The sequence below is a fragment of the Gigantopelta aegis genome, chromosome 5 (genome assembly GCF_016097555.1).
Source record: "Gigantopelta aegis isolate Gae_Host chromosome 5, Gae_host_genome, whole genome shotgun sequence".
NCBI lineage: Eukaryota > Metazoa > Mollusca > Gastropoda > Neomphalida > Peltospiridae > Gigantopelta > Gigantopelta aegis.
The window spans coordinates 4,635,888-4,650,206 of NC_054703.1; the positions used below are offsets into that span (position 1 = coordinate 4,635,888).

Here is a 14,319-nt window from a genome sequence, read left to right on the forward strand (position 1 = left end):
ATCAGTTCCTTTAATAGTTCTGTGTCTTGTGATCATGGGAACCCATCGGTTCCTTTAATAGTTCTGTGTCTTGTGATCATGGGAACCCATCGGTTCCTTTAACAGTTCTGTGTCTTGTGATCATGGGAACCCATCAGTTCCTTTAATAGTTCTGTCTTGTGATCATGGGAACCCATCGGTTCCTTTAATAGTTCTGTGTTTTGTGATCATGGGAACCCATCGGTTCCTTTAACAGTTCTGTGTCTTGTGATCATGGGAACCCATCAGTTCCTTTAACAGTTCTGTGTCTTGTGATCATGGGAACCCATCAGTTCCTTTAATAGTTCTGTCTTGTGATCATGGGAATCCATCGGTTCCTTTAATAGTTCTGTGTCTTGTGATCATGGGAACCCATCGGTTCCTTTAACAGTTCTGTGTCTTGTGATCATGGGAACCCATCGGTTCCTTTAATAGTTCTGCGTCTTGTGATCATGGGAACCCATCGGTTCCTTTAATAGTTCTCTTGTGATCATGGGAACCCATCGGTTCCTTTAATAGTTCTGTGTCTTGTGATCATGGGAACCCATCGGTTCCTTTAACAGTTCTGTGTCTTGTGATCATGGGAACCCATCAGTTCCTTTAATAGTTCTGTGTCTTGTGATCATGGGAACCCATCGGTTCCTTTAACAGTTCTGTGTCTTGTGATCATGGGAACCCATCGGTTCCTTTAATAGTTCTGTGTCTTGTGATCATGGGAACCCATCGGTTCCTTTAACAGTTCTGTGTCTTGTGATCATGGGAACCCATCAGTTCCTTTAATAGTTCTGTCTTGTGATCATGGGAACCCATCGGTTCCTTTAATAGTTCTGTGTCTTGTGATCATGGGAACCCATCGGTTCCTTTAACAGTTCTGTGTCTTGTGATCATGGGAACCCATCAGTTCCTTTAATAGTTCTGTCTTGTGATCATGGGAACCCATCGGTTCCTTTAATAGTTCTGTGTCTTGTGATCATGGGAACCCATCGGTTCCTTTAACAGTTCTGTGTCTTGTGATCATGGGAACCCATCGGTTCCTTTAATAGTTCTGCGTCTTGTGATCATGGGAACCCATCGGTTCCTTTAATAGTTCTGTCTTGTGATCATGGGAACCCATCGGTTCCTTTAATAGTTCTGTGTCTTGTGATCATGGGAACCCATCGGTTCCTTTAACAGTTCTGTGTCTTGTGATCATGGGAACCCATCAGTTCCTTTAATAGTTCTGTGTCTTGTGATCATGGGAACCCATCGGTTCCTTTAACAGTTCTGTGTCTTGTGATCATGGGAACCCATCAGTTCCTTTAACAGTTCTGTCTTGTGATCATGGGAACCCATCAGTTCCTTTAATAGTTCTGTGTCTTGTGATCATGGGAACCCATCGGTTCCTTTAACAGTTCTGTGTCTTGTGATCATGGGAACCCATCAGTTCCTTTAATAGTTCTGCATCTTGTGATCATGGGAACCCATCGGTTCCTTTAATAGTTCTGTGTCTTGTGATCATGGGAACCCATCGGTTCCTTTAACAGTGCTGTGCCCTGTCATCATGGGAACCCATCGGTTCCTTTAATAGTTCTTCTAACAACAACAATCAATCAATGTACATTATTCTTCATTTTCAATGCATTTTTTTTTTTTTTTTTAAATTTGAATTCTTAAATGTTTTCATTTTATCTATTATTGAATTTTTAAACAATAATATTAACATGCATTGTGAAAATGCAAAGGTGAAACTATACACCAAGTTTTATTGAAGTACAAGAAGGACTTCTATACATGTATAGTTTGTGAGAATTGGACCTACTTGTATACATGTATAGTTTGTGAGAATTGGACCTACATACATACAAGTGTAACGTTGAGCAAAATCCAACAGTTGACTACATTACAGCTGTGGTGAGTAAACGGATACATATACACATGTATAATTCATGAATCCATTAACTTACCCATGATATCCATGTCATACACCCATGATATCCATGTCATACACCCATGATATCCATGCCATACACCCATGATATCCATGTCATACACCCATGATATCCATGCCATACACCCATGATATCCATGTCATACACCCATGTGATACTTTAGTGTATTAACCTGGTTAATAATGGTATGCAAATTTAAGGGCTAGCTGTGGCACTCACCAAATTCGCCAATTGCAAAATTTAAAAACAACTAGTGAATTTTATTTTTAATTTGCAAAATAATTTTTAGTAATAACTAATATTTTGTTAGAAAATAACTAGAAAAAAGAAAGAAATGTTTTATTTAACGACGCACTCAACACATTTTATTTACGGTTATATGGCGTCAGACATATGGTTACGGACAACACAGATTTTGAGAGGAAACCCGCTGTCGCCACATATGCTACTCTTTTACGACAGGCAGCAAGGGATCTTTTATTTGCGCTTCCCACAGGCAGGACAGCACAAACCATGGCCTTTGTTGAACCAGTTATGGATCACTGGTCGGTGCAAGTGGTTTACACCCACCCATTGAGCCTTGCGGAGCACTCACTCAGGGTTTGGAGTCGGTATCTGGATTAAAAAACCCATGCCTCGACTGGGATCCGAACCCAGTACCTACCAGCCTGTAGACCGATGGCTAACCACGACGCCACTGAGGCCGGTAGAAAATAACTAGATTTTTGCTAATTTTTAAGATTTCACAGATATTTTGGTGAAAGTTTCTACTTGCCCAGAGCTAACCCTGAATTTGCAAGGTCTCTAGGTAATGTGTTGCTGTGGATGGGCCATTTGCGTACAAGTAACAAGCCAACAAGACCTGTATACATATACCTGAGCGTAACATTTTCACAGATTTGTTTAAAATGCGTGACGCCAAACTAATTTGTGCTAATCGTGACGATGTCATATTACCGATGGCGGCAGCTTTAGTACTGTAATTTACTAAATAATTTAATTAAAATGTTATTTTAGAAGTGTTATAGGATAAATAGAATACGCTACTCATGTTTTTTAATATGTAAAATATCAACCTCGACTAGTTAATTGGTATTTGTCGAGACTGTTAACATAGACCTAGATGATATTTTCAAAATATCAACCTCGACTAGTTAATTGGTATTTGTCGAGGCTGTTAAAATAGACCTAGATGATATTTTCAAAATATCAACCTCGACTAGTTAATTGGTATTTGTCGAGGCTGTTAACATAGACCTAGATGATATTTTCAAAATATCAACCTCGACTAGTTAATTGGTATTTGTTGAGGCTGTTAACATAGACCTAGATGATATTTTCCATATTAAAAACACTCATCCTCTATTTCTATTTTACCTTTTTACTTTACACAGGCCTCTGAAGATTGTGAGAGCGATAGTTTCGTGTTTGTGTGTCGCTCCCGTAAATACAGTTTGCTTAACCCATTATTCGTTCACTTCCTGAATTTATGACATCTAGTGTCCTTGCTAAGTTGTGACATCTAGTGTTCTCGCTAATTTATGACATCTAGTGTTCTCGCTAATTTATGACATCTAGTGTCCTTGCTAATTTGTGACATCTAGTGTTCTCGCTAATTTATGACATCTAGTGTTCTCGCTAATTTATGACATCTAGTGTCCTCGCTAATTTATGACATGTATCTAGTGTTCTCACTGCTCCATTTAAGGCGGGGCATCCTGCCCTGCTATTGCCGCCCTCCTTTCCTTTATTTATCTGCGTCCATCTCTGCTATTTCCAAATGCACACTTTTTCTAAACAAACCAAAAATTTATCAGTCTGCACACTGGACATCAAACAAAACAAGCTGCGGTGTGTACGAAAAAGCAACTGACGAAAAACTTCAGTAGCTTAGTACGACAGTTACGGTAACGTAATTTAACAGTATTTTTACCAGTTTCTATTTTGTCCTATACCTGTATCCATTTGTATGTTTATACACAATAAAAGTTATATTTTATTTGAGCAATGAAAACATTTTTTTTTATCAATTCAGCAATCTCCGACTGAAAAACAACTTATTTGGCGCCAAATTTATCACACAATTCTGTCTTTTGTGTCCACTAACTATTGTCTGATATTTTGTCCTCAATTGCAGATTTAACTGGTTGTAACTGATGATATTTAGTTTATGTCATTTGTTTATTCAGCAATTCACTATAAAATATTAGAAACTTTTCAATATAAAACAACGGAAGTGGTAGTGTCTATCAAACCATTTATCTTGGGTACCAAATAATATATACACCGCATTCACAAAACCGAAACTACCGGTTAACTGGCGATATCAAAGCGATCGATTCATTCAATGAAGATGAAAATAAAATGAACAGAAAATGTTTATTCCAGATTAAGGGGATCACTTTACAAAAATCTTTTATCATTCTTCAAATATCTTGAAATCTGTATTAAAATAATAATATTAAAACTTGTATCATAATTAAGAATGGTCAAACATTGGTGTTTATACTTCTCAGGATGTTGTAATGGGAACATGGAAGAAAGAAAGAAAGAAAGAAGTGTTTTATTTAACGACGCACTCAACACATTTTATTTATGGTTATATGGCGTCAGACATATGGTTAAGGACCAAACAGATTTTGAGAGGAAACCCGCTGTCGCCACTACATAGGCTACTCTTTCTGATTAGCAGCAAGGGATCTTTTATTTCCCACAGGCAGGATAGCGCAAACCATGGCCTTTGTTGAACCAGTTATGGATCACTGGTCGGTGTAAGTGGTTTACACCTACCCATTGAGCCTTGCGGAGCACTCACTCAGGGTTTGGAGTCGGTATCTGGATTAAAAATCCCATGCCTCGACTGGGATCCGAACCCAGTACCTACCAGCCTGTAGACCGATGGCCTAACCACGACGCCACTGAGGCCGGTTCAGCAAAACGAATGCCCGTGAATGTCAGACCGACAACATCTCCAGTTCAACAAAGGGTAGATAAAAGATGAGTCGGCTTGCAGGGTTCTCACGGACTCGGAGTTCCGGGTCCCTGACGCAGCAATCAGGGATGGGACTCACCATATTGCATACACGTGCGTCCCTGTGGACGCAGTGTATTTTTATTTCAATCCGATTTTTAAAACATCTAAATTTACTGTATAGTAAATCGGCAACATTCATAAAAATTCTTGGAAATTAGTGTCAATTGGTACAATCAGTTGGTCACTCCAGAAAGCCAACCTCATCAATGCACCCACTTCGTGGAAATGAACTCAACCACGTGACCCAGTTTTACAACATTAACTGGTACGACAAAACATGACTAATAAAAAGTAAAACTTGTTGTCGCTAGTAATCAAACATTTAATATAAAAAATGCAACATGTCTTAAACAGTATTTCATTTGATTCAATCGTGTTATCTAGCTTTACGACAAGCAGCTGGCAGTACACTAATGAATAGTAGACTGGCCACGTGGACATGCAAACAGTGCTTATTCACACTGTGAGGTGGATCAACTGAACAAAACCGGTTGAAAATGTTTGGTTCTAAAAATTGTGATGGAAAAAAAATCTTTTGCAATATTTTTTTTCTCTTCGCATTATTAATATTAGTTGAATACATATATGAGTTACCTGGTATTTGTTTTATATTTTATCCTACATTTTAATAATAAAAAAATGTATTCATGCTCATGTACTTTTTATTATGACATAAAACCATTTAAATGTCAATGTTTTTGTGTTGTCAGTTGTTATACAATTCACTTGATATTTTATTGGATATATCAATTCATCAGCAAATGTGTGCTCTCAATATTTTTGGATGAATGAGAACCCTGGCTTGTATTTCTTATCAACGTTTTTGATGAATGAGAACCCTGGCTTGTATTTCGTATCAACGTTTTTGATGAATGAGAACCCTGGCTTGTATTTCGTATCAACGTTTTTGATGAATGAGAACCCTGGCTTGTATTTCGTATCAACGTTTTTGATGAATGAGAACCCTGGCTTGTATTTCGTATCAACGTTTTGGATGAATGAGAACCCTGGCTTGTATTTCGTATCAACGTTTTGGATGAATGAGAACCCTGGCTTGTATTTCGTATCAACGTTTTTGGATGAATGAGAACCCTGGCTTGTATTTCGTATCAACTTTTTTGTACCAAATACTGAGGGGCAAAATAAGGAGTATGTCTTTCCACAAAGTTGACCAACACACAACGATATATATGGTAATCCGTAATGGCAGGGACAGTGCTTCTAGACTTTTTATAAAATCCATTAGCCATGGGATCAGTGATTTTAAAAATTTACTAGCCATGATTAAAAATTCACTAGCCCTATTTTACTTTTAAGTTAATACAATTTTACTAAATAATAGTAAAAACGGGATATGTCAATTAAAGAGAGAGACTAACACTAACACTGGGAGTTGGGGCCAGGATATTCATATTTACAAAATAGACTTAAGTGCAACATTTGACCAAAAAATTCACTAGCCATCGGGCATGGCAATAGTAGTTATTTACTAGCCCAACATTGAATATATCACTAACCATGGGAGTGGGGCTACCATAATCTAGAAATCTAAGGTAACTGGAAGTCGGTTCACGTGGTTTTTACCCAGGTAACCAATTGTTTGATTACATGAATTATATTTGCGTAACCTGTGGGTTAACTGATTGTTTATCTCAAAGTTATGTTGAAATTATACTTTAAATACAATTTTTTTTGCTCAAACAAAGTTAAAACAAAATACAAAAGAAAACATTTTATAAAATAGATTCTTTAATGCTTGCTAAAGTTACAAATATTGTAAAAGGACTAAATATCAGCCCCAGTACTGAAACAAAATAGATACTAGGGGTGTAACGATATACTCGAATATTCAGTGCACCGAACAGCAATCTGTATCGTAGTTGCATTCATATTCGTCACTAGCTGAACCGAATACACGAATACTTATATATAATGTTTACTGTATAATTTATGTTTCTAATTCATACTAACCAAAACGCAATAACGATTCGATCGTTTTTATTGTCCTTTTTTATATTAGGTCAACCGCATAGTCAGACTCATAGACCGATCCTTTTTTTTTAAAATTCCATGCGTTGGACTGGTACTCTACATGCAGCTTGACTGCGCTTCTGTCAAAACACTGTATGACGTCGCATAGTCTCATTCAACCAGCCTAATACGAGACACGGGCGAGTGTAGTTCGTTAATTTATGCATTCTACGCAGTGCAACGTCAATAATGTTGAACCAATATTCCAACGTTTAAATGGCAGCTCAAAGCAAAATATATTTGTATAATTCTTAACGAGAACTGTGGCATATTAGCAATTCAAATATGGATATAAATTGATTAATATTAGATACCAAAAACTAATCACTAATCAGTTTTTACTTTAAAAATAAATACTTTTTGTTTCCTTTCAGCAAAGCCTTTGTACTTGTGTAATGTGTATTCATGGATGTGAATACATATTCGTCACCTCATATTCGTGATATGTATCGTATTCGCCACCATGTGTATTCGTCACACCCCTAATAGATACACTTCCAGATTCCTTTTCAACTCTATACTAAGCATTTAGTTTAAACTGGTTGCAAGTTACAACTGTTGACTAGTGGTTTGCTGTACATCAAGTATCCACAAATCAGTCTAAAACATTTCTCGGAATACTAATCAATCTTTGGGATTTCGAAATTACAATACTCAACTGTATAATAAACTTCCTGTAATCGTGAAGTTTGCAAGTTTTAATTTCTGAACGTCTACAGGTCACGACATAACCAATTTGTGGTTTGTGTAAATTTAATTTTGCGTAACCGACACGCGAACAGAACAACGGTTTGCATGAAATACTAGCACTAGCTGTGCCCTGAATGAGTTACTTAAAAACAAAATGGGTTACCTGAATTAGTTTTTACGTAACCCATTAATGGTGTACACTAATGTTCAACTCTCGGAGGCCTGAGATGTAAAGGCAAGACCAAAAAAAAAACTATTCTAATTTATAAATTTACAAAATTATGGATATCAAATGAAATTACAATAAGATTGTATACAGAGAAACAATGATGGTACGGAAATTGTTGTTAAGCTAAGTCACCATTAAAGGGACATTCCTGAGTTTGCTGCAATTTTTAAGATGTTATCAAGAAACAGAGAATTTTTAACGATTGTAATTACATATCAAATATATTTTCCTGCATAAAATATTAGTGGCTGTATATTAAACATGTTTCTGATCATTCTAATATTTGTACTAGGTTAAATTTCATTTTATTTGGGAACTTAAAAAAAAAAAATTGTACATACAAAATATTGAAATTATTTTAAGACAAAATCCAGTTTGGGCGTCTTACAAATATTAAGACAACCAGAAACACATTGAATATACAGACACTTATATTCTAAACAAGAAAATATATTTAATATGTAAGTTTAATTGTAGAAATATTTTATTAGTCGGAAATATCTTAAAATATAGCAAACTCGGGAGTGTCCCTTTAAAAATCACTAACCTACCCCCACCCCCTACTCCCATATGATTGACACTGAGTCAGTGACAAGATAAGACTTGGTGGTAGGCTACCCCATCGCCCATGTGACTGACACTGAGTCAGTGACAAGATAAGACTTGGTGGTAGGCTACATCATCATCATATCTGGACTTCTTTCACAACCAATTGACTTGAATTGTGATCTGGACTGATAGAAATTTCAGTAGGGTGTCATTTTGTTTGACTCCTTTTTTATTTATATATCTGTATATTGTACTGATACAGGCAGACATGGAACTGAAGTGTCGTAAAGATCGTTACACGATCCTGCGCGTTACAGCGACATTCCTTTCATTTAATTAATATTAGGCCAAACGTAACTTATTAAACGGCGACCGACATCGCTATCACTCGCCGTGTTTACGTCGATAAAACCAGAATATAGATCAGTAAAAAGTACTCACCATTTAGCGAGAATGGATGTTTGCTTGTGTTGATAATTGAGATGGATCTATTACGTCACCACATTCAATATTAAACAGCGAACACAGACAGGAGCACACAACACACAACTTACACCGACATCTTGGAAATGTGGCAAGCAAAGAAGGTACTTCCGGTTTGTAAAAATAGGGAGAATTTATTGTACTGAAAATTGTGTGCTGTGAAGTGTGTTGTGCGATTTTTCGAATTTCCATATTTTATTTGCATTTGTGATGGTTAAAGGCGCACATTAAGTGAAAATTTTCCATACACTTTGTACGTCTGTTTCGGACTAGCATTTGTGACAAATAATTCGAGAATAATAAAACTCTGCAGTGGTTTTCACGGTGTGGGTGGGGTGGGGACAAACTGCTGGCCTGTAACTTTTTGGGGAAGCTGAAGTTGTTTCGATATACAACGTTCAACATTCAATATTGAATATTGTTCTGACAGAACAAGACTCGCTTATAGGCACACAATTCTAGAACTAAACAGGAAGTTTATGAAATTCTACAGATCCATCCTCTAGTGCATGTTCTATGGAAATGAGAAGAATCTATGGTGGCTCAGGGCTCTATCTGAACGTGACGCCCCGTTAAAAGTCGACATTCGATAACAGCTCAGTATCCAGATTAGAATCTTTATTATCTGAAAGAGATGTGTTCAGTAGTGCACATTCAACCCACTAACACCAAACACAGGTGGCTCAGGAGCAACTTCCCACGTAACGCCCCATCCGTAGCCTATATATGCCTGTGCCTATGCCTATTAATTTTAAATGTGTGTTCGTCTGGGTTAGCCTATGTTTTTGTTTGTGAGTGTGTACTGGTGTGTGGGCTTGCTTTGTTGGCTATTGTTTATTTGGGGGCAGATTTGTTGTTACTTGGATTTTCTTTTGGGCGTGGGGGAGGTAATATTGTTGGGGGGGGGGTATTTTTAAAATATTAGGGTTTTTTGTTTTGCCTGCCACTTACGCTTATAATCATGTACAGAACAATGTCTTCATTTTAACATGTTGGGCACCTACCTAGCTTAAATAATCGGCATGCAAGACTAACATAAATATGTTTACACAAATATTTAGATGTAAACAAAACAAGTAACTATAGGTAGATGTGTTTAGGTTAAATTATATATTTAGCTGCAAAATTTACAGTTTATAATGAAATGCATATAGGCCTAATTGATTTGCAGTAAACGAAATATCTAATCAAACAGGCGCGTGTGTAGGAAATTGTGTAGAGGAAGTCTAGACTGGCTAGTGGTGGTTTTAGGTGAGGGGTCGGGTCATGCATCCCCGGAAATACATTGAAAAAACCCCCCAAACAAACATAATATTGCACGTGGGGAAGGGAGCTGTCCTACATATAGTCCGTCCCATCCTCCTACAAAAATGTTTTGTTGTTTTTGTAAATAATTTAAGTCTGGTTTGACATAAACATATTTTTGTGTGTAGGCCCTAATTTAGAGAACAAGCGGTTCAGAAATAAATAACTTGTAGTAACTTCCATAGTATTAAAAAAATACGTTCCCCGTGGGACGCACTAGAAACATACGTTTATATTATCTATTACAATTGTGTTACTGTCACACACAATTCATTTAAGCTGCAGTCCCTGGAATATTTTTATTACTTAAGCATTTAGAATGGATGATCCAGTTCTGTTTGGTACATATCATTTATCAAGACTATTTGTTGTTTCTAATCATTACTTAGACCTCAAAAGGTGTTGGTTTTTTAATTGCGCGGTCGGTCTAGGATCGATCCCCATCGGCGGGCTCGTTCCAGCCAGTGCGCCATGACTGGTATATAAAAGGCCATGGTATGTGATATCCTGTTTGTGGGATGGTGCATATAAACGGTCCCTTGCAAAAACAATGTAGCGGGTTTTCAAGGCGCGTGTGCAGGGATTTTAGCGGGGTTTGGGATTATAGACTGCTGAGCGAAGTCATGCTCCCCCAGAAAATATATTTCAATTTTGTTTAGCTTGGGCAGGTAAGTGTTTCGACCCCCAATACCCTCCCCCTTCATATATACTCTAAGATTTTATGTCAAAATTACAAAATATTTGACATCCAATAGCCGATGATTAATAAATCAATATGCTCTAACATTGATGTCGTTAAACAAAACAAACTTTCCATACGAAAGAATATTTATTTGAATTTGTTGATTATAACACTCGTAAAATTAAGAAGTGAAAACGTCCAATGTCTGCTTTAGTATATTTTATATAAAAAATATAGATGCTCAATGTGTTATACAAACTAAACTTTGAAAATTTAAAAACACTTTATAAAATATTAATTCTGAAATAGGAAGGTACGATTGTCGGCCATTCTTGCTGTAACAGGAACGCGCCGGAAGTACGTAACTGCCTATTTTTTCTCGCGCATTTCTAATAGAGGCTATGTAGGCCTACATGGATTTTAGGACATTCATTGTTAGGACTAAGAGCAGTTTGCATGGTTATATGTTGATGTGGGATGGATGGCTGGCTCTGTAAATCTAATGTAATGCTATTTTAAGTGCATAACATTGAGCTAAGAAAGATTGCTTGTCGTCAGTAGTACGTCTATTTCTACAGGCTGTTTCAGCAAGACAACAGGGTGTCACCCTTCCACTAATGTTGCCGGGGGTGGGTGGATGATGGTATGGGGGCGATGGGCCTCCACAATTCTTTACACACACACACATACACACACACACACACTCTCTCTCTCTCTCTCTCTCTCTCTCTCTCTCTCTCCTCTCTCTCTCTCCTCTCCCTCCCTCTCCTCTCTCTCTCTCTCTCTCTCTCTCTCTCTCTCTCTCTCCTCCCACACCACACTCTCTCTCGCTTCTCTCTCTCTCTCTCTCTCTCCCTCCTCTCCTCTCTCCCTCTCTCTCTCTCTCTCTCTCTCTCTCTCTCTCTCTCTCTCTCTCTCTCTCTCTCTCACACACACACACACTCGCTTTCTCTCTCTCCCTCCCTCCCCCTCCCCCCTCTCTCTCTCTCTCTCTCTCTTCTCTCCTCTCTCTCTCTCTCTCTCTCTCTCTCTCTCACACGCGCGCACACACACACACACACACACACACAGTGCCGGATCTATAAGAGCACACACACATTTGGCTCTCGCGCCTCAACACATAGGCCTACGACTTTTAGCAGGCAGGGTGTGTGTGTAGTGGTGGTAGTGGTGGGCGACTGTAACGAGAGAGACGTATATGGAGGGGGGGGGGGGGAGGTCGAGTCATACTTCACCGAAAAATATATTAATAAATGATTAAAATGTACTTGAGCAGGGAGGGGTTTCGACCCTGGAAACCCTCCCCCTGAACTCACGCCTAGACTCACTAAAAACAAATCACAGTCATTTTCAAGAGATTAGGTAGTGATGCACTGAATTTATTGATACAGAGTAGGAAAACAAACTACACGCGTATACGTTTTCGTCGAGTAGTTGTGGGAGGGGGAGGGGGGCACCGGCCCATCCTCACCTCTAGCCCCAGGCTGTTGATGATGTAAATGTAAAAAAAAAAAGAAGTTTATTCTATATAAATAAAGATAAAAATGTGGCGTGTGACTTCCTCCAGAAATTGTACCCCCGCCCCGCCCCGCCCCCGCCCCGCCCCGCCCCCATTAGGGCTTGTGCTCCCCCTCCCCCTAACTTCAAATAGCATTCCTGTTAGTGTTGGGAATCATTTGAATTTCCCTAGTATCCCAACCAAAAGTTAGTTTGTTTTGTTTAACGACACCACTAGAGCACATTGATTAATTAATCATCAGCTATTGTATGTCAAATATTTGAAAATTCTGACACGTAATCAGAGGAAACCCGCTAAATTTTTCCCAATGCAGCAAGGGATATTTTATATGCACCATGCCACTGACAGGATAGCACATACCACGGTCTATGGTATACCAGATGGGACCATCGACGGGGATCGATCCCAAACCGACCGCGCATCAAGCGAGCGCTTTACCACTGGGCTACGTTCCGCCCCCTAATTACGAACCATTGACGCATAGGCACCTACAGAACGATTACTGTTATTTTGAGATTTACAAAATAAATAAATATATATTACACGATAAGTTTGTCTATATCACGATACTATCTTTTTTTTTCTTCTTCTTTTTTTTATGTTTCGGGGACACCCGATCATGCCGGGTACCCCATTTATTTACAAAAGATCACACATTCTTATACATTTAAAGGCATATTGTCACAGACCACTGACCTATTACATGGCCTAGCAAAGTATTACCTGAAAATATATATATTTGATTTGTCCCTAAATATACTTTATTCAACCATCTACGTAACCACCATACTCCACTTATTAATGATATTTTGTATAAATAATTGAATTATGGCAATGGTCCATAATTCAAAAACTAACATTGCTACGAGGGTTGACATGGATTTCATTCCATCATGGTGGAGTTAAAATGATGCAATAGCTAGATTTGGTCTGTAAACATTAATGCAATTTTGATTTATTATTCATTTTAGAGAAATAAGGTCCTTAAATCTGTGACAGTATGTCTTTAACGAGTTATTTGACGAAATTAACCGGGTCTCAATGAGTAAATAAAATTTAATATATACAGGTAAAATAAATGTGGAAACATGAATATTATAGAAGATATTATTATCATTCATGTGTGCGATTTAAAAGTAATAATAATTTTATAAACCCGGTTAACTTAAACATGTTCATTTTAGAATAACATTTGTAATTTAAAGGCATCCGAGCACGTTGCAAGGATGTCTTCGTAGCACCAATATTTTTTTTTCTCTGCTGTGTGGCTGCTCAATTACAGCAGAATATTCAGTTTCTAGACGATTTTTAACATAACATTTGAAAAGTGCCATTTCATTACATGTATGGCTTATTTTCTTCTAGCATTTTACGCGAGGCCCAGATTGTTTTAATTACTTTACTCCAAAGAAAAATTCCCAAGTTCAACGCATTATTGCCAACGATACTATCATTATTTAAACCAGCGTCAACCTTTTTTCATTTTTTTAAAGACTTAATTGTAACAAAATAAACCTAATACATTAGTATAAGTTCAAGTTTATTATTAAAAACATTAAATATATGGTGGTTTCAAATCATCCTATCCACTGAGCAAAGCGATTTTTAAAAATTATATATTTATAATTACCGTGGCAGCATGACTCGACCTCCGGCCTGGGAACTTTACTCGTCAGTCTACTCCACCCCCCCCCCCCCCTCCCTCCCCGCGCTTAAATTTCTGCACACGCACCTGCACCAAAGACACCACCACCACAATAATGTTGCATTTATATATAGCAGTTGGTTTGTTTTTTCCCTAAACAGATATATAAATATAACAGAGTTCACGCGGACGCGTGTGTTGGGGTG

At 37.8% G+C, this 14,319-nt stretch overlaps 1 protein-coding gene across 1 annotated transcript in view; it reads right to left on the bottom strand.

Moving 5' to 3' along the window:
- LOC121373484 (alpha-1,3-mannosyl-glycoprotein 2-beta-N-acetylglucosaminyltransferase-like) overlaps positions 1-9,048 on the bottom strand; it is a 63,985-nt gene extending 54,937 nt beyond the window's left edge. The window contains exon 1 of the mRNA XM_041500151.1: positions 8,921-9,048. The gene's annotated coding sequence lies outside the window, so the exon portion shown is untranslated. The remainder of the gene's footprint in view (positions 1-8,920) is intronic.
- Between the last annotated feature and the right edge of the window lie 5,271 nt (positions 9,049-14,319).